This window comes from Diceros bicornis, chromosome 10, assembly GCF_020826845.1.
Source record: "Diceros bicornis minor isolate mBicDic1 chromosome 10, mDicBic1.mat.cur, whole genome shotgun sequence".
NCBI lineage: Eukaryota > Metazoa > Chordata > Mammalia > Perissodactyla > Rhinocerotidae > Diceros > Diceros bicornis.
In genome coordinates, this window is record NC_080749.1 from 45073427 (window position 1) to 45096284 (window position 22858).

Here is a 22858-nt window from a genome sequence, read left to right on the forward strand (position 1 = left end):
TCCTATGAATTTTATTTTTTTGGTTTAGGAACATTATTCCAAGTTGGGCTTCACAGACTTCACCAGAATGTCAGAAGCACATGGCACAATGGAAGATTAAGAACTCTTGACTAATAATAGTCCATTCTAGCTTTATTTCTAAAAAATTCTTTGAACTCCATCAAGAATACATTTAACCATTAAAAGCCCATTCTGAATTTTACAAATGCTTATAATTTGGTCCTGATCTTCGTTTCTCGCTTCCTTGTTTGCTCCTTCTCTAGAATCTGAATTTTGAGCAGAGGGGCAAAGAGACTGAAAACACTGGGTGTTCTGTTCTACCCAGACAGTGGTGTTAAAGTGAATTCAACCTTGGGTTGAGTAGGCAAAACCCTAATATTCAGTAAATTTCTTCTCAATTATGTTAGTTGAAGTTGGTTCTGTTGAAATCAAAAACTCTAATTCTATAATCTCTCAGTTGGCATTCTAGAGGAATTGCTGCAGATGGGACTATTCCATTTTATAATTTTTAAATTAGTTTGGAACAAGCTGCTCACTCTTCTATGCTAATAAGATTTCCTAGATGAATGACTTGGGGTTTAAGAATTATTTCTCCTTCCTGTTTAGTTTCTCTTCTTACTTCTTCTTACTCTCTAAAAGCTTAACAAACTCATATAGTTAGTATGTAGTCAAGTTGTAAAAGTCCTATTTGCAGAATGAAGGGGAACAGAATTTGCCACCCCAAAATATGCTTCTTTGGAGTAAGGTTTATCTTGAGCTGATTATTTTTAAGAAGCCGCAGACACAAGAAAAGCTTTGGAACCAGAAGTTACCCTTTTGTAAGAAAAATTTACATTTACAAGGGAAATCGCCATTTGTAAGGGTGTCTCCCTCTCTGTACCAGGAAGGGGAGGATGACTAATCTCTAGAAATTTAGCAATGAAAAAGGTATGGACTTAAATTTGCATAAAAACCGTACTCTTGTTTACTGTGCTTTGCCTGATAACCTCCCATAACTGGCTCTCTCCACCTCCAACATCTTCTTTTGGCTTCAGCTAGAGATGGTACTTAAGATAGTGGTTTGGGCCGTTTCTGGGAGTTAGTTTTCCTGAGGGTTGCTCATGTATACAGGCATACATGTTATTAAACTTCTGTTTGTTTTTATCCTGCTAATCTTGTTTTTTTTATTACATGGGAGTCTCAGCCAAGAACCTAGAAGGGCAGAGGGAAAATTATTTTTCCTCCCTTACAAGAGTAATAGCTTACACGTGTCATGAGTTAATAACTTATATTTTCCCCATCAATTTCAACTTAGACTGAACATTATATTAAATAACATTACTTGCTTCTAATCTTAAGGATAATCTATACAGATCATGTATATAAAAGCATTTTCAACAAGAAAAAACAGTATCTAATAGAAAAGAATGATATTTATAATTTATTTATTAAATGATAATCTTATTTATTATTTACACTATAAGATTTTTAGAAATAGCTTTTCATTTCCTGGAGCGTATAACCCAAACAGGACAGTGCTTGCCATAACAATAAAGGATGAATTTGAGAAGGTAGAAATTGAAAACAGGGAAGGGAGAAAGGAAATTGTTGTGATAGACCAGGTGACGGAATTTTTAAACTGTACACAAGTAGTAGAAATGAGAAAAAGCAAAAAGGAAAGGGGAGGAGAAAGAAAGACATTGCAGAGAGTGAATCAATAACCTTGGCAACTGATTTCACAAGAGGGAGTAGAAAGTGTATGGAAAATCTAAAAAAAAATTGAGATTTCGTGCAAAAATGAAGTTAATGGATGGATAAGAAAAAGGTTTGGGGGAAAATGGTTGAAATAATTAGTGCAAATTTCAACATGAAGAGAGATTGAGGTGCTAGTCAGTTTTCCATGTGGAGAAATCCAAGTGATAGGTGAGAAACCAGGGCTGAGTGTATACATTTATAGATTACATAATAGATGTAATTGTTGAAATAATTAGTCCAGAAGAGTAAGTCTAGGGACAGAATCTTGCGGTATTTACATTTACTTTTAAGAGATTAGGAGATGTAAGAGATGGATAGAGGAAGAGCAGCTGGAAAAGGAGACAGGGAAGAGATTCAGAAGAGTCAAACCAAGAGAATGGTATTCCTTCAAATCCAAATGAATAAAATGCAAAGGAAAAAAAATGGAGCTATGAAGAAGCCATTGGATTCAGCACTTGGCAAACTTTTGGAAACTTGGGCAGCAGCTTTGGTAGAGTGCTAAGAACAAGAATCACTTTGCAAGGAATTTGTTTTGGCCAGAAACAAAGATATGAATTGCATGGCTACCAAGGTCTACATTGGGCGGAAAATCTACTCCTCCACTCTGCATCTAATGATTGCCACAATAGCTGTCTGAACAGAAACAAGAAGTTTCTTACTATATAGCATTCTTCTTGTTTATGTTTAACATTCTCTATCATTATTTTTTCTCTAGACAAATAGCAACAAAAATTAAACCTTTTCCAAAAGAATCTATTTTCTTTTAAACAGAGGATATTTCCTATACAGTTGATTTTCAATCCTCCTCTTTTTTTTTCCTGAGGAAGACTGGCCCTGGGCTAACATCCGTGCCCATCTTCCTCTACTTTATACGGGACCCCGCCACAGCATGGTCTGACAAGCGGTGCATCGGTCCGCACCCGGGATCCGAACCCGGGCCACCAGCAGCGGAGCATGCACAATTAACCGCTACACTACGGGGCCGGCCCCAAACAGCTGATTTTTAAATACATATTTATTACAAAATAAGAAACCCAAATTTTACCAATCTGCTTTATTTAATGTGATTTAATGCAGTTTTTCTCAGGAGCATTTAGTTATAATCCCTGTGTGATACTGTGTGAATGTAGATTTGAATACATAGATGGTCACAATGAATAGTTCCCAGCAAAGCACATGTGGAGGAACTACAGTATATCTACCTTAAGATGTAATGACAGAAATTTCAGTCCACTTACAGACACATCCAAACAGACAACATCATTTCTTATTGACTTATGAAAACCTTTACCACACGGTTTACATTATGACATGAAATACTAATCATGAGCTGCTATCAACTTGGATTTGGGGAACTAAAATCATCAGCATATACTTGGTAAATGTAAACGACAATCTTTAAGAAATCTAGAAGTGGTGTGTGCTACAACCAGAGCAGTAGTCCTATTTATATCTGCTCTATTGTTGTTGAATTAGGAAAATTGAGATCTTAATATTAACAAAATACTAAGTTAAGAGAAGTAGTTAAGAGAAGCAAGTGACATTTTTAAATTCACTGTTTCATATTTTATTTTAAGGGATATGTCCTATTCTAATTATGTTAACCAAAATAAATCTGAGTTTTCATAAGTTAATCATCAATGAATTATATAATAAACATTAAAAAATATTAGTTTTATATTCAGTAGACTTAAACAGACTGATAAGATTTTATATATCTTCCTTCCAAAATGAATCAAAATTTCAACAGTATGAATTAAACAGGAGGCCAAGCTTTTTTATAGAAAAAGCCAAAAGAGGTAGAATGACTTAGCAAGTTTACAACCTTAGTAAGTCGTGGGTTTGAATGCAAACCATGTGAGAGCAATGGCCTTACCCATTTGTTTGCTGCTGTGCCCAGAATCCAGGACAAATCCTGGCATGTATTAGAATCTCAATAAATGCTTGTTGTTGAAGTGACACTTCTCCCACTTCAGTCTACTTTCTATTATATCCGAGGAAAACCTCATCTCTGCCGCTTTCAGTGGAAACTGTTAACTAAACTAAATTAAAATATTTAGAGGACTTGTTTTAAACAGCAATTTAATTTAATTTATATACAGGGTGTTTCTAAAGTGGAGTTCGCTCTTAGATAATGTAAATTCAAAAACAAACACCAACTAATCCTTTAGCTAAATAATCACAAAATGTAAATTAATAGAGCCTGAATCTATATCATTTTTTAAAAAAAAGTTTGAGTTAGTCATCAAAATGTAACCAGTGATAAAATTAGATCCTGTTTACATTTCACTGTGGAATTTACTTTCCACCATTTGGGAGAATATGAGGGAAAAAAATTTCTTGGTTTAAGAATATTTTTTCTATGTTTAATTTTAGTTGTGTATTTTTCATTTTTAGATTATTATTTTTTATTGGAATCTGAAAAGCTGTTACAAAATGTGGAATAAATTACTGGGGTAATCATCTGCTGTTTTACCATTTCCTTCTGGTGCCAGCTAAAATTAAAATGGGAATATCAGTGTTTAGAGATTTAAATGTTAGGCATGATTGAAATAGTATCATTTGAAAGAAAGGCTCCCAGACAAATCTCCCAATGTGTATTGAAAAGGCAGCTGATTTTAATGACTACCCTTCAGGTTCCCCAATTAGTCTATTTAATGCATTTTTCTCTTTCCAAATGTGCAGTCTTGATCAGACTACTGATGAAGTGATATAGCTTTATTGCTCAAATTTAAATCTGGCAAGAAACACAAAACAAAACAAAATCTCCCTGAAATGACATTAAAATTAGCCACTTCCTCCTGTAAAAGTATAGTTCTAGAAGATTTTGACCACAAAGATATTTAAGTTACAAAAATTTCTGAATAAAGGCCCTGCAGTACAGAAATGATTATTTCTTCAGAATTCACTAACATGCTACAAAGAATGATGTGAAGGGATTTTCCCCTCTGTATTCCGGGAGCACATGATATCAGACCCTAGATTTCTCACAAGGTAGTAACTAGGGCATGCATGTCTAGGACAAGAAAATAGCAGCCCAAGATCCTGTTTTTTGGGACAATTGTCAAGGTATACAGTTTCTCTAATAATTTAGCACTTATCAGACACACTGCCATTGAGTGATATGTTTTGATGCACTCAACCCATTCCATCCACATGATTTTGTACCACGCACTACTGAGACGTCCTGATTCTCCATGAGCTCACTATGAGGGCAGAACCAAAGCTCGAGTCAGCACAATGAGTAAGACTGAAGTTTTTATACGCAGATCTGGTCTGTAAACAGAAGAAACAGGACAACAATCTACCCTTTCTTTGTTGTTTCCATGAGACCCATTGTGCCTGGAATATAGTAAGAGCTGAGTAAATATTTGTTGAATAAACAAATCAAGGTTTATGTTCTAGGAAATATGGAACATAACACCTTCAGATAATGTAAAGTCAGGAAAATGAGGCAAATTCTTGCTCGACTTGAATTCTAGCAATAAAGCTATGTCATTCATCAGGAGTCTGATCAAGACTGCACTTTGTCCCTGGAAGGGGTAATAGCCTACCTGGGCAGGAGTTAATGATTGGGTGGGATCCAGCGTAAGCAGCAAGGTTATATTGGTATTGGAGGATATATTGTTTTGTCAAAGCCAAAAAAAAAGTTATTTTTGATATAAACAGCAGGCCAAAAATGTTGAGGAAACTAATTAGCTTTAAGTAATAACTTAATTGCTTTAATAATAAATATTTCTATAGCTGTGTTAATGCTTTAGATTTCAAAATACATGCAACCAACTCTAATAAAGCATTAAATTTCAAAGGAATTATTTCCTGTACAAAAGGCTTTACCATTGAATCCCCTTATGGACTCATCCTGTATACTTAAAATGTGAGTCAATTTACAGAATTTTCAATAAAAACTAAAAGCAAACAAAATAAAAATGATTGCCCTTTAGCTAAGCTTTGAACTCTCATGATTTGCTATGCACAGGAGGAAATTTAAGGATGCCATTATGAACTCATTTTGAGGCCAAAGAAATAGAAAGGAAAAACGGGTATTTATTTAAAGAAGAAAAAGGATGATGCAAAGAATGTTCAAATATAGTGTAATAGGCTGACCCAATGAAAATTTCTTGTTGAATGACCTAAGAAATTTTCGTCTCTTCGAGAAAAAAGGAGTGTTATTTTCCACTTCTTCCCAGATAGAGAGGTAAAGATTGTGTCTGGGCTTCTTTTACCTCCAGGAGCAACAATTCTTTGTTTTTGAAAATTTAGATCTCTGAAGGGATTATTAAACGGTTTTTACCTACATAAGAAAGTGAATAGAGGCCTTGGGACTCCTGGATATAAAAGGAAGTTGCCCAAGCCAGAGAAGTGAATTGGATTGTCTTTTCTGTTAATGGTGGAGACCTGCAACCAAGCCTCACACACAGGTGCTGGGAAATGGCACATCCCCTGAGGAGGGTAGCTGCATGGATGATGTTGGAATCTGGAGAGAATTGCCCAGCATGGCAGTGAGACAGTGAACTTGACAGAAGAAATGCCATCGTTCAAGTAGTTCTCCAGGATAAGTCAAGGTACATCTTCAGTGGTGACCATAATAGATTAACCAATGAAGTCTTCTCAACCCTTTTTCTTGGACTATGTAAGCCCTAGGGCCTCTACAACCTGAGAACAGTAAGGGCACAGTAAAGTGATTGCTTTTGGACTTATCACTGACATGAGTTTGAAAGAAGTTGCAAGCCAGGTTTGATTTAAGGGAGGGTGGGAGTGAGGGAAGGAAGGGAGGGGGGGAAGGAGGGATGGAGGAAGAGAAAAATGAAAAAGAGCCAAGAAAGGAAAACTTTTAGAAATTTAAAACCAGAGACCTTTGAAACATTTTAAACCTGTTGTAAATGTATCAGTAATTACTTTCTTCTAGATGATAATGAGTATTTGTTTCTGTTAATTGTTTTCAGCTTAGCTACTAAAATTGTCAAACTAGGCTTCAGTGTCCTACCTATTAAAATATTCAAAAGATGCAGAGTCCTGAAGAATCAACCTGTGGTAACTTTGTATTTAGTGTTTACTGAAAATGGGAGATAATAAAGCGGCTTAAGTGGAAAGTATCTTAGTATTTTCACAATGTTAACCAATTGTGTGGCATGCAGAAGATAATTTCTTAATGCTATAAATTAATATAGCTTATGGTAGCTAGATAGAACATTATTTATCTTAACAATATGTTAGCATAGTTTAGAAATATGACTCATTTCAGTGAGAATATAAAGCAGGGGATTCAAACCCTTTCTCGTTTAAAAACAACTTTACTTAACTTTTTAAATGTCTCAGGTGTACACACAATAATTTGTTCTGATATATATTGATTAAGAGATAATTAGTGCCCCCAAACCATTATTCAGTAATTAATTTACATTTTTATCAATCTCAGCAACTCACTATATTTGAAAGAATTCACACGTATGCAAGGCACATTTTTTATTCAATCTTTAGATAATGCTTATTTCTCCTATGAATTTGTGGAACCCATGTAATAATTCTGCATCCCCTTAAGGTCTGTGATCCATAGGTTGGAAATGTATAAACAGTTACTTTGTAAAATGCAAAATATGTAAATTTTTACTTGGGGCTCAGTGATATTAATTTTAAAGATCCCTCCATTAGTCCCCTAAATGGTATCTTCTGAGTCATATACCTGGTATTCTTCACGTGATCAAAAGTAGTGAGTCACTTGCCTTTAAAAACTAATTACACCAGAAATGTTAAGTGTCTGGTATGCATACAAATAAGCTCAGCTTCCATATTTTATTTCACTGCATTTATTTCACTGCAGCATCTGCTCAACAAGGATTCCCCTTTTAAATATGTACTTTATCGAATGCATAAATACAGTCTTTTTGAACAGCACACTTAAAATGTCTCTAGATATACATGCTAATAAAACTTCCTTAGGAAAATCAGCACAGAGTATTATTCTTTCAATTATGAACAATACATTATTTACATGTAGAATAGCAGCTAATTATGATTTAGATATCATTCTAGTTGCTTGGCAGTGATTTCTAAGTTCACGAATGCCTTCTAAAAGTTTCTCTATGTAAGAATCAGATTGATACATTACAGCAAAAATAAGCTTGTTTTTGTTATTCTATAAAACTGACAAAACAATTATCTTCTGGCCATATAATATTTATCTAATCTATCTATGTGTACATTTGTCTTCTTCTACATTTTTACCTATACTTATATCAATGTATATATCAGCTGTTTGATTAGAGACCCGCTCAAGCAAGCTTATGAAGGGAGATTTAGTATAAGCAGAGGGTAGATATTGGTGATACCTGCAGTGACCATCTATTGTCTGGTCTGCTCAGCATTCCTGCCATCTCCTCCCCTTGAAATGGCCCTCATCCCCCATTCCGACTTCAACCTTGCAGTTCCAAAGTCCCTGTGTCCTTGCAGTCTGAACGCATGACCACACATAGCATAATTGGTGACTTTCTCAAGCTGTTTTCAAATTAGTACTAGGGAAGAGAGCCTGTTTCTCTCAAGCAACAGCACTGTGAGAAGTGAGATAACAAAGCCAAAATAACTGTTTCAACCACAACAGCAACAACAGTTGGTATTTGTTGGGTTCAGACATTCTGCTAAGCACCTTAAATGTTTTACAGCAGCCCTCTCATTAGTCACCACATTGTACAGGCGAGGAATCTATAGATTAGAATTGTTACCCAAGTTTTAGTGCAAATGAGTGATGGTCTGGTACTTGAAGTCAGAAAGTTTGATCTTAATCTGGCAAATTTTTTTAAAATTATTTTTTATTTTACTGAAAAATGGGTTTATTTATTTATGATGAAGTGCATTCCCGTGGTACCAATTCCTAAGCTATGAGAATGTACTGCGAGAGAACCACCCTCTAGCCATCTAGTTTCTCTTCCCAATGCATCGATGCCATGAGTTTATTGTCCATCTTTTCCTAGATATTTTGTATATACATCAGCAAATACATAATATTGTTTCCCTTTTTTTCTTTTAATAATTTTATTTATTTTTTCCCCCAAAGCCCCAGTAGATAGTTGTGTCATAGCTGCACTTCCTTCTAGTTGCTGTATGTGGGACACGGCCTCAGCATGGCCGGAGAAGCGGTGTGTCAGTGCGTGCCCAGGATCCGAACCCCCGGCCGCCAGCAGCAGAGCGTGCGCACTTAACCGCTAAGCCACGGGCCGGCCCTATATTCTTTCCCTTTTTTTTTTAAATCTTTTTTTTTTATTTTATTGAGGTCATATTAGGTTTTAACATTGTGTAAATTTCAGGTGTACATTATTTTATTTCAGTTTCTGTATAGATTGCATCGTGTTCACCACCAATAGTCTAGTGTTTATATGTCGCCATACACACGTGCCCCTTTATCACTTTTGCCCTTCCCCCACCTCTTTTTCCTCCGGTAACCACTAATCAGTCCTCCTTATCCATGTGTTTGCTTATCTTCCACTTATGAGTGAACTCATACTGGATTTTCTTTCTCTGTCTGACTTATTTCCCTCAGCATAATGCACTCAAGGTCCATCCATGTGGTTGCAAATGGCAAGATTTCATCCTTTTTTTATGGCAGAGTAGTATTCCATCATGTATATATTCCACATCTTCTTTATCCATTCATCCATTGATGGGCACTTGGGTTGCTTCCATGTCTTGGCTATTGTGAATAATGCTGCAATGAACACAGGAGTGCATAAAAATTTTAGAATTGTTGATTTCATATCCTTTGGATAAGCACAGAGTAGTGGAATAGCTGGATCATATGGTATTTCTATTTTTAGTTTTTTGAGAAATCTTCATACTATTTCCCATAGTGGCTGTACCAGTTTGCATTCCCACCAGCAGTGTACAAGGTTTCCCTTACTCTCCAAAATTTATTTATTGTCTTGTTAAATATAGCCATTCTGACCCGTGTGAGGTGATATCTCATTATGGTTTGATTTGCATTTCCCTAATAATTAGTGATGTTGAACATCTTTTCATGTGTCTGTTGGGCATCTGTATATCTTCTTTGGAAAAATGTCTGTTCAGATCCTCTGCCCATTTTTCCATAAGGTTGTTCATTTTGTTGTTGTTGAGTTGTATGAGTTCTTTATATATTTTGGAAATTAACCCCTTGTCAGATATATGATTTGCAAATATTTTCTCCCATCTGGTGGGTTGTCTTTTTGTTGTTGTTGATGGTTTCCTTTGCTTTGCAGAAGCTTTAGAAGAAAATATAGGCAGTACACTCTTTGACATTGGTCTTAGCAATATCTTTTCGAATACCATGTCTACTCAGGCAAGGGAAACAAAAGAAAAAAGTAAATAAATGGGACAACATCAGATAAATTTGGCAAATTTTAACAGTACATTCCCCTTCTACCAGTGGGAGAAAACCTGAGTGAGAATGTAATACACATCACACAGGAATTAGACACGAGTGTCAGGTGGTATTTGAGTCTCTGGTTTCAGCTGCTTCTGAGACATGGCTATATCAGTGCTACAACTTCTACCCTTCCAACAGTTTGAATGTTTAAACATTCCTTTAATTCTGACAGCATCTCTCATTCTCCCAATAAATCTCAACTCTTTCCTTAAGCTAGTTCAGGTTGGGTTGCTGATACTCCAAGGAAAGGAAGCATAGTAAAGGTGAGTCCCTCAGGAGTGTAGAGGATTTGGGAAGTCAATATACAGTGTTGATCTCTCTAGCTCCCACGGGTGTCAAAGCTCCCTTTCTTTATGCATCCCTCTGTCTTCTTTAGGTCTTTCCTCCTCCTCCCCACCGCAGTTTCCACTACCTACATCACATTTTACTTTCCACGGCTAAGACTTTTCTGTTTCCTAGGAGTTTTTTTTCCTACACACTATATGATCCCCTTTAAATGGATTATGAAATAATATGTACATGAATGAGTTCTTGTTATAACATCTGGGAAGCAAATAACTTGAGCAAATGAAGATTTTTTTGGAGAGGAAGGGAGCCTAAGACTGGGGAAAGGGTAGGAGGTATGGGAAAAAGGGTTCAGCCTTCTGGAGGAGTGGGGAGAAAAGAAGTGGTTTTAGATTCACTCTGGTCTAATCAGCAGAGGAGGAATCGACAAAGACCACCCCATGGTACAAATTGGGAGACCTCCTGTCAATATTAGCAGTATTGTAAATATCACTTATTTAAGACTCATTCTAATGTCTCAACTGTTTGTGTTTTGACATCCTTATGAACATTTGGGCTCCTTTAAGGGGGTCTGAAGAAAACTTGCTGCAGCCATGAGAGTTGGATTTTAGTCATAGTATCTCTGTGCCATATACTCCTTGTTTACACAATAAGTATACTAATTCTCAGCCTGTTCACCTTATAAAATTGTTGTAAGACATAAAATCATATAATTAATATTAATATGCTTAGAAAACTGTAAATATATAGATAAATATGGGACGTATGATTCTTAACCTACGTTTATCCAGAATAAGTAGTCAATATATTCTATGTATTTCAGCAGTTTTTTGAACTTGACTGAGAGGAAAGAAAGACCTTCAGCCACTAACATAACAGATTCACTATGACAACTTGAAAGCATTTTGTTATACGATGGATAGAATAGGGATGGTAAGATCCATCACTGCTACTACAATTCTTTCTTCTTTCCAATTTTTTATCCACTCTTTCAAGTGTAATCCAGGAACCATGTCCCAAGATCCCATCCAATTACACATTTCCCTAAACTTGTATAATTTTGTCTGAATTATACAAATTGACTTTCATAAGAGAATGAATGTACACTCCTTTAAGATAGAGACCATAGTTCACTTGGCACCATTCTGAGTACTCAATAAACACTAAAAATATTATTTCCGAGTCACTTTTTAAATTACCAGTTGGTTAGTATTTTAAAGAAAAAGTCTTTCATCTATGTTCCTTCTTATATCAATTACCACTATGCAATTTATGATATGCCAAGTAGATATTGTTTGTTCATTGCAAATAGCATTCATACACTGCTGATTTTTATTACCCAAAACTGCAAATTACTCACTGCAAGTTACACAATATGCTTCTTTCTAGTTTCTATCAGTAAATTGGTAGGAAATAGAGTGGTCAGAGCTTGATAGCTCAGCAGATAGTAAATGTTGGACTGAATTAGACAGAGGAAAGAAAGGAAGTATTAGGAATTGGGTTAAGAGAAACGAATGATCAGAGGACATTGGAGGGCTAGTAATTTTGCCTGAGCTAGGTTGATTGCCTGGTGGAAAATTGATCTGGAAAGAAAGCATTTGCAGCGGGAATGTTTTACATGACTCGTGCTTCTTTGTTCCTTCATCCGTTACATATTTATTCAGTACCTACTGGGTGCCAACCACTGTAATAGTCTCCACAGATAAAATTCAGCTTTTTTGTCTTTAATCAGACAGATGCGTAAACAATGTGACAAGTATAATAGTGAATCAAGGAGAGCATAATAAAGATGCCTTAGGGCTTGGGTGTGTGTGTGTGTGTGTGTGTGTGTGTATGAAATGTGTGTGTGTGTGTATGGGGGGGGAGTTTCTCTACCTGAAGGTAAGATTTTATACCAGTAGACAGTGTTCATCAACTTTCTACTATTTTTCTTTCTAAATATCTGCCTTTTCCTTTGCTTATATTTTCCACATCAGGAGTGAGTAAATATTTTCCAATAATGTATTACTATGACTGTAAAATTCCCCAAGGTTTCATGTAAATCTCAAGTCAGAGAACTGTATGTCAGGAACTGGAAAATCTACAGTTAGTATGATGTTTCATTTTATAAAAGTTTCATTTTGTAAAAGAAAGATATCAACATCTACAAGAACCAGTGACACTTCGATTTTATGGCTGGTATGACCATAAAAATTCAAGGCACAAGGTAGCAATATTTTGTATAAGTATTAAGAAGGAAAACTTTTCCAAAGGAATATTTTTCTCCATTTAGCCTCCTTCATAATATTTATAATTTGACAGTGCTTTGCACTTTCTTTTCCAATTATCTAAATGTTGATAAAGTTGGTAAAATCTAGTATAAACTAGCAAGATTATTCTAAGGTATCATTAGAAACTGCTAAAAATGCAAACGATCCATAAATGCTTTTTAAAAAACAATGGACAAAATAGACTCATTGTTTTGCTTGAATTACGCCCAGGAATAAATAACCACTCCCTCTACAAATTACTTCAAGTACAATAGCTAGAACAAAACTCACAGGGGATAAACAATGTAGGCTTGGATATGGATACCTGAAAAATCAATTTATGAATTATTTTTCAAAAATTAAAGGCACTTACCCAATGTAAACAAATATCTCCAAGCAGATGCAGTTTCAACTTTAAATTTATTTTCCCAAATTCATGATATTTTAGCATGTTATGAAGCATCATATGTAAGTTTACTCCAATCAAAATAAATTTACATTAAATAAGCAAAGAAAACCTAGTCAATGTGTTTTGGTTAGCTAGCATAATTTTTAAAGCTGTTATATTTTTAAATTTTTAGACATACATAACCATATAAACATCAAAAAGATGTAAAAAGAAATTAAAAATATATTACAATGTCATGATGCTGACTTGAATATTTACACTGACTTTATTTATTCTGTTTCATGTGACTAGGAAAGGGATATGGAAGGAGGAAAAGAAGACAGGAGAGCAGAAAATAGAAGACCAGTCTGCTCCCAACACCAACATTCAATGATATGCTTACTTTTCAGAGTGCAAAGTGGAAGAAAAAGAAAGCTTGAACAGACCTGAATTCAGGGCGCAGGAAGAGGAAAACGAATAGAAGATATAAATGTCAAAACTCCTTTAATATATGATACTTGAATCCTGGTATGTGTACAAGTCCAAAAAATATGTACATATGTATCTTCTTATCTATGTAAATATTTAAATAACCATCAGCTTAATTCTGACATTATGTTTAAGAATGAGAACTAAGATTGTCAAGACTGAGCGTGCACCCCTTGAACCTCACTCTGTTACAATTCTTCTTGATGGGTGTCAATTTTTCCAATTCTGTGGAACTTCTAATATATGGTAGGTCCTTGGCTATGTGCTTGAGGGTCGTCTTCATAGCAGCTGGAGGTGATATGTCCTACTTTGTTGACATCACACTGTTTTGCTAACAATAGGTGTTTCTAAAGATAAGGAAAATGCTCATTGAATATAATGGAGAGTGTGTTTAGTACAAACGAGGAGTGGTTATATTTCTGTCTTTTGTAGAGTTGGCCCAATCTATAATGAAAGATGAATATATAATAAAAAATATAATGAATGAATTTCACTTATCTTTACCCTGATCACAAAATTCTCCATTTTTTTCTTTTACATCAAATGTTCAGCTTTTTATTCTCTTTTCCTCTCTTCCTCTACTGACTATTCAAAAAAATCTTAACATTTCATTTACTTTCCTATATTCTTTTTTTCTTTCTTTTTAAAGTATTTGTGTGTGTGTGTGTGTGTGTGTATTTATGTGTGTGTGACACAAAAGGCCAGAAGGCTTGAAAATACCTGTGCCCCTTATTGATTGGAAAAGTCCACTTTCAACACTAGCCAATGTGGCTCACACTTTGCACATGTACCTTAACTTGGAACAAAAGTTTATGTAAAAGTAAACAAAACAAAAATATAAATAGAAGAAAAGGCTTGTGAATTTATGAAAGTCCTGATTATTAGTAAAAGGAAGGTCAAGAACATGGAAATGGAATCCCTTTTGTTAGCTTTTCAAATCTGTCTAGCACCTCTTGGTTGTCAAAATATTTTTTCATAAATCCAAGTTCCAAACTGATTAGAAAATCAATGAGTTCCTCAACAATGAAACAAAAAAGCTTGGTCAGTAGAGATCTGTTTTTAAGTTTGGCTCTCTGTCTACATATTTTAGTTGGTTTTGTTCTTCTGCACATCTATGATATTACAGAATTTTATTGATTTTTAAAATATAATCTGGTTAATTGTGCATATTAATCTCATCTGGAGATAACAGTTATCAAAAGTGGAGTTCTTTCTAAAAAGCACTAACAAAAATTTCATGACACAATGATACATTATGGTTGAGACTGTGTCTAGTAACTCTTAAAAAGTTTAATCAAATATTTTTCCAAGGAAAAGGCTCTGAAAATGAAAACTGGTCTGCTTGATATAGATCTGAGTCAAGCTGGCTGCACATTGAGTTTATTTCTGATCCTTAATATCAATTAATATTTGTAGATTTACTCTGAAATACATAGCTGTACCAGATGTTACTTGACTTACACCAGACGTGCCTCAAAGGTGAGGGGCAAGATTCAGGTGAGCACATCAATGCCTACTTACATGTGTGGTAGCCTTTAATAAATTCACATCTTTCCACACATGAATGAAGAAGAAATACATATTTTCACAAATCCATCTGTAGGGAGAGTGCTTCCAGATTATGCAAATCTGTTCTCTGACCTAGGGTGGTCTCAAATTGTCTTGAGGAAATCTGGAAAAAGTTTCTCTCCGTGACCAATGTTATTCCTTCACTGTCTTTGTTTCCAAGGTCAATAGAACAGTGGAAACAACGAGAAAGTGGCAAGAGGAATATGTCAGTCAAAGAATAGTTGAAGAGGAAGGAGAGAAGTCTCACCCTGGGCTTTAATTTTGGTCACTCTCACTGCTGTCTCTTTTCAGTTTTCTGCCCAACATTTGAGCAACAAGATTAGAAAGCAATAGTTTTTAGACCATTTTACATCAATTTATTTTTGAATGAGTAACATCAAAAAATTCGAATGGTGCAAAAGGTATAAAATGAAGTATCCCTCCCATCTATTGTTACCCAGCCACCCAGCGACCTCTCTAGAGACTTTTCATGTTTCTAGTGTGTTTGTGTGTGTGTGTGTGTCCTTTCAGAGATGTTCTAGGCAAATTACATGCACACACATACACACAAGCAGTCATCATTTTTATTTTTGCACAAAACGTATAATGCTTTATACATTGTTCTTCACTTTGCTTTTTAAAAATTTAACAATTGATCTTTATGATTGTTCACTATCAGATTATAAAGAGTTTATGAGGATCTTCTCTCTCTCTCTCTCTCTGTCTCTCTAATGGCTGCCTCTTATCATATGGCTGTAAAATAATTTATTTAACCCATATTATATTCATAGGCATAAATATAATTTCTAATTTTTGCTGCAATGAATAACCATATAATCTTGTCATTCCTAGTGTGTCTAATTGTACCTGCAAGATGCATTTCTAGAAGTGAAATTACTCAATTAAAGGATATGTATATTTGAAATTACAAAAGCTATACTTGAATTGTCCTTTATAGAAGTTTTCCAATTTATATTCCCGCCAGCAATGGATGAGAGTGTTTGGTCTCCACACCCTTCTCAACACCATACACATACAATTCTTTTTCAACCTGATAGGCAAAAAGTGTTTTTTCAGGTTCTGAATATCTTTTTTCCAAGGTCTTTACTATGATTGTAGTTTCATTGTTTTACATTTAACAATTGTCCACTTCAGAATTTGTTATGATGTAAGATTTAAGATGTACATCCATTTTTTTCCCCAGATGGTTACTCAAATTGTGCCCTCACCATTTGTTAATGAATCCATCCCTTTCCCACAGACTTGGAAAGCTGCTTTCATCATATACTAAAACCTCGTAAGTTATCGGGTCTTCTGAATGTTTTATCTTGTCCTGTTGACCTGTTTTCATAGTTTTACTTATAAAGTTTTAAAATATGTTTTAATAACTGATAAGACTATTTCCCATTCATCGCTTTTTTAATGTAGGATTTAAATGTGAACAAATTTTAACAGAGTTAGGCCCAGTTAGAAAGCCTACTTCAAGGTGTTGTTGGATCTCGAGGTTTATTTATAAAGGGCCATGCTATACATTTAAAAGTAAAATAGTATCCTACAACATTTCCTTGCCAAGATAAAATATTTAAGCGACATGAGGGATAAATAGATTTGTGTTAACAAGATAGCCATGATTTGTGTTAGCAAGATAGCAGATAGTATCCACGTCAAAATATGTTCCAAGTTTTAAATTACTGACTTAAAAACTAATTCTAAGTACCTAAATTATTGATTTAAAAACTAATTTGGGAGTACAATCAATTAGTAAATTGAAGGCTGACTACCAAGAGATATAAAAGTAAATGAAAGATATTGTTGGTAGATTAATCAAAACAAAACTTTATAGAACATTAAAATTGAGATGAAATGACTCGAATTTTAATTATTTGGGACAGGTTTTGTGAAGCTGGGTTTAATTTTGATAAACTGTGACGTATTTTCTACCATATGGAGAAACACAACATCTAGCATCACCCATTTACCTCTGAAGCCAAAACTGTCCTATCTTTCATCCACTTCATTAGCAACCGTGGAATCAGCAGTCCACAGATTGCATTCAGTCATGCCGCATTTGGCTCATGGGCATGGATATGGGCTAGGGATGAAAACTGAAACGAAAGGCAGAAGTGAAAGAGACATCATTACTTCATCAAGTAGAGAATGAGAGAGGCCCGTAGCATTTTTTAAAGGAGAATAAAGAAAAGTTAGGGGATGAAGCAACCAGGTCCTCCACGTCAATTTCTGTAGCCTTTTCATAAGCTTTGGCCAGGAGCAAGTCTTCTAGCTCTTGCAAAGTGTAACTGCAAGCTGAACTGTTCACTCTGGCACCCCCAGGTGCAGTCAAATCACAATCACCATATCTGTCCAAAGGCAGTCTGTACTGGTGCACAAAAGGAAAGGAGGGAGGGGGAAGAGGAGGGATTGGCTAGTGTTAAAGAGAGAGCTTTTCCAGAGTTCTATGGTTGCTATAGTAACAGCTTCTTTTGTTTGTACATATTCAGAGCAGCTGCTTCCTTTGGGTTTCTGGTGGCAAGGATATTATGGAGATAACTGAGAGGGAAAGAAGCACCACTCTGACTACGGAAAATTGTTTCCATAGTCAGATTATTCTTGTTTAACTGGGTTTAACTTTTTACTGGGGTTGAATGTAGGTTTTGAATGTTGGTAACACGATCTTTTAAAAGATGAATTCCACCAAGGAAAGACCTAGATGTATTGTGATCTGCAAGATATCTTGTGCTAACTTGAACGACACACCTCCCCGCTCCTGTGCCTTAAGGCGTGAAATTCACCCTTCTCTTTTACCTGCTGTACTTGCAAACTGTATTGCAAGCTCCCTGGGAGGTATTTGTCTCCTGTTGAGAAAATACCCCTTCCAAATGCCCACAAATCCCTGTTCACCTTTCCAAGTCCTAATTAATTCCTCTAATTAGAGCTTTTTCTAGCTGCAACCATTTACAAAGTAGAATTGCTGCTTAAAAACAAATTTAATGAATATTCATAAACTAATAATATTCACTGAATTAACCACCCTGTTTCCCACATACTGCTATTACAAGCAGCCTATTAAGGTCTTCTATAGACCTTAGTAAAGAAGGGCCATCTCCAACGAAAAGGTGGAGAGAAATATGGTTTTATTTTAAGGAGCAAATGACCTATCTCTCTCTCTCTCTATCTCTCTATCTATCTGTAAGTAATGAGGAAAAATACTGTTTTATTTTAAGGAATAAACACCCTACTGACATAGGTATATATGTATTTGTGTATATGTATATGTGTGTGTGTGTGTGTGTATATATATGTATATATATATTTGTAAATAAGTGGCATAAAGTAGAAACCCAAGGGGTTAAAAATATTGACGCAAAACACTAAAAATGGCATCTGCCGCTTGAGTAGTCAAACTTTGTCAATACAGTAACTTAATATGCAAATAAGCAAAGCAGAAGGCACAGATGTCCTTATAAACAAATTAATGTTGAACACAGGCATACTATTGAGTTTCTAACCCTTTGGGATTTTGGAAAAGAGCAACATGAAAGCAAAGTGATGCTCTTGTTTTTTATTAAAATTTATTTATCATTTGCCTAATGAGGGGCTTTTAAACTTTGAATTTTTAGTAAAATCCATGAAATATTTGGTTGGTTTGATTTGCCAGCTGCAGGTATTCACAGGTGCTACCTCTTAAGCCTTAGTTCATGGCAATTTCCTTACATATTTGCCTGAATTCTCACAACAACCCATTCATTTTATCCCGATACTGCATAAAATCGGAATGAGAAAACTTTGATTGATTCAAAATTTGATGGAGTCTAGAGAACAGTGAAGATGTTTAGACTATTTAATTGAATATAGAATTCCTGAATATTACTATTGGATCTCATATGCATGCATATTTATTTCACTTATATAATAATGACATTTTTAGAATCCAAAGATTTTGTACTAACTTCAGTTAATTATAAATTACTAAAGGTGAAATTTTGCGTCTAAAGGTAAGCACAGATATTCCAATTCCAATTTCTCTGCTTTCTGACTGCTTGATTTGGGGCAAATTGTCTAACCTCTTTGAACATCAGTCTCACAAACTATAAAACAATAGTACTAACACATTTGGGACACGTTTCTGAGAGAATCAATTAAGACAAGACATGTAAATTCATGCAGAAACTGTAAATATATGATACTGTTACAACAACATATATTATTATGAGAAATTAACCAGTTTTTATTTCGTTTCATCTCACAAATATGTTTTGATTTTCACTTTTTTCCTCTCCTATATTCTTGTATATTACAATATGATGATGATATCGAATGTCTTAATTTAGTCAAATTTTCTTTCAAACTTTAGACCTGAATTTCCCCAGTGTTTGCAACTGAAGTCTCGTTGATATCTCAAATGCATTGGATTCAAATCTGAACAACTCATTGCATGTTCCAAACAAATTTCTCCTCCCTCTGTCATATTTCTGATAAAGGCATTTTTTTCCAATTCCTAAAGTTCAAAAATTTTAGTTACCTTTTAAGTTATACAGCTTCACAACTTGGAGCTGTCTCATGGATTTGAGATTTCATTTTCATTCCCATTCAACTCTGGTTGAAATTACATATTTGTTCAGACTATTGTAGAGAGTCTTCAGAGCTCCAAGTTCCCCCACATACTGCAGACCAATTCCTTTTCCCAAAGCACAGCTTACTGTCTCCCTTAAATAATCAATGATTTCTGGCTTCCAACTGTTCAGCTGAAACTTCTTGACTCTCAGGGCATTCCATGATCAAAATTCAGCCTAAATGTTATTGTTATTTTCATTGCTCTTGTAAAATGAAACTTCTCATGATCCCCTAACATTATGCATGCATTTACAATTCTGCTTTTTGCAAGTCTATGCTTACTCTGTTTCCCTTGCATGTGTAGCCTTTCTCTATCCCAACTTCTAGAGGTCAAATGTCACTTCTTTATGAAGTTTTCCTCAATTCCCTTCCTCATATTAAGGTAGACCTTGTTAGTCTTCCCCCTGCCACTTACAGTTGGCTTTGCGTCATTCTTATTTTTGTATATTTCTGATTGCCTCTGCAAGATTTTTAGATATATTATTTATTCAATTTAGTGTTCACTATAGCAACTACTATAATAAACTTTAATATGGAAGGTATTTTAAATGAATAAAATTTCTACAAATTTAACAGTTTACACATGACTGTATAATTTCTGATCTATCAATAAAGTATGTCCCAGAATGAAACTTGGATTTTTTTCTATCCTTTTATCTGATTTCATACTTTGCATCTTCAGAATATCTCCATTTGACTATTTCATGAATAACTTTAAAATTATTGGTATAATGCTGTGTAGTTTACAAATAAGATTATTGCCTGCATATACTTAATGAGTAGTCTTTGCTCTTAAAAAGAAATGTACAAGAAAGAACAGCCCTTTTTCTCCTTGAAGACAGCTGATGCCTGAGATTGAGGTATCTATCTGGGGACCCTGGAAGTGGCCAGCTTAAGAGGATATGCCTGCAGGCTGAAGTAGAAAAGTATAACGATGAGAAGAACTAGGTCCATGATAACAGAGCTGAGCTGTTGAATTACCAACCTTGGATCTGTTCTACCTCCAAACATCTTGTTATATAAGATAATGAATCCCTTGTTGTATAAGCCTCTTGTAATCAGGTTTTTTGTTACTCTTGGCCAAAACCATCATAAAGGAATGATGGCACAGGAATTCAGAGAAATGAGTTGATGATAGATGACGAGATCCCAGGGGGGGAGAGAGAGAGAGAGAGAGAGTATAGTCACAGTGACTTTAAAATTTTTATGAACTAGGCTATACTTCTATTGATTAGCAATTAATTTCCCTGTACTCTAAAATATATCCCTATTTTATTTGAGTTAATAAATAAATTTCAGGTTCTTAAATTCAAACAATCCCTAAAAAAGAAGACATGTATTATTACATTCAATCATCATGATAATAACGCTGTCAGTAAAAAATTAATTTTTCCTCCGTTTAGAGATGGGAAAACTGAGGGTTGCAACGGTCATACCAGTAACCGGAGGAAGTATGAACTTGAACCCAGATTTTCTGACTAAAAAGGCTCTGCCTTTTCACCACGCTATGTCCTTCGTGTTGCATTCACTTTATTGCCTCATTATAGTCCTCTATTTCCAACTTCTCCAGCAACATGAATTATATCCCCTCTTTTGCTTCATAAAAATGAATCCTATTTTAACACTTTGTCTTTTTTTGGGTCTGAATTCATTCAATATAGCATAGTTTCTCCTCTTGGAGTATTTATTAAATCTCTTCCTTTTCCTCCACTTTCCATTGGCCACAAGTGTCGTTCAAATCAAGTGAGCACCAGATCAGCCAGCTCAGATATAGCTGGAAACACATCAATCTATTTTAAACTTAAGATCTTCAAAGCCCTATTTTAATCACATAGGATCAAGAGTGGAGACCAATTTGAACTACAGTTAAACTAAATATGACCTTATCTTTTATATCTCCAGCATTTTGCCTCCCTTTTCTTTCTCCTCTTCAAGTTCAGTACACAAAACATTCACTTAGTGTGTGCCAAAGTGAAAGATGCCGTCCTTGTCTTTGAGAAGCTTATACAGAGGAGGAAAGAGACAAACAACTCAGAAGAAAAGAGAAAAGCACCAGTTTCCACTCTTTCCATAATCAGGAAAAACTGACCCCTACACATGGCTAGCCTGATCACTCTCCCTGGAGCTTTGCACTTATCTTTTTCCAAGTAACCAACTGTTATCAAGTTTCACCTCAATTAGATCAGTTCACCTCAATCATTACAGTGATCTTTTACATACAACTGTACTTGGTTAATTTTCCTATCATATCAGAATTCTTCCTAGAGCAGAACATGGTTATATTGCCTTAAATTAAACGATAATTTGTAAGAGTCAAATGATAGAGACAGTCTGTCCTCCAATACCAGAGGAAGAGTGTCCTTGAAAGAAGATAAATAACATGTTGCTAAAAATAAAAAGGTATCTAAAATCAATATTTTCTACTTCCTAAACTAGGAATTTCTGAGATTATAACACCCATAAATTCATGAAATTAATTTCTAAACAGAGGAACCAAAAGAACAACAAAAAGACAAAAATTTGTAGACACGTCTCCTTGGAATTTCATTAATTTATTCAACATACCTGTATTAATAAAAGCATTGTGGAAATAAAGACAAATAAAAATGATTATTATGCTTCCAGGAATTTATAAACTTGCAGAAAAGAGAATTTTTTCATATCAAGGTAAAATTTCTAAATAAACTCTTTGTGGACCCTTTAGCTACTGTTTTCCCTGAGTGTCATTATAGTAACTAACAAGGGCAAATTTAATCTGATTGACAGTTTCAGTGATAAAAATACCAAATATAATAAAGATGATTACAGACTAAATATAGTTCAGTCAATATCAAACTAAAAGCTCTTTGAATATTGCAGTCATAAAGAAAGTATCTCTCTAAATAATTCCAATATGTCTTCATAAGGAGCAACAACGTTTTTAGGAACTTGTATCTTGCCAACTTGAACTGAAGATGTTGACAATGAAAAAAGAGAGAGTAAGAATTGTGTTAACTTATGACTCACAAGTAAAATGAAACAGAAAACATATTGAGAAACAAAAATAATAAAAACTTCCTAAATCAAAAACAAAACTAAAAAAGAGTAGAAATCAACTTTTTTATACCTATGAAATAACCCTTCATTTTGTAGCTGGATTCAAACTTTAGTTTTTCAGAG

The 22858-nt window shown here is 34.8% G+C and overlaps 1 protein-coding gene across 10 annotated transcripts in view; it reads right to left on the bottom strand.

Moving 5' to 3' along the window:
• KCNH7 (potassium voltage-gated channel subfamily H member 7) overlaps positions 1–22858 on the bottom strand; it is a 781612-nt gene that overhangs the window by 383981 nt on the left and 374773 nt on the right. The window lies entirely within an intron of this gene.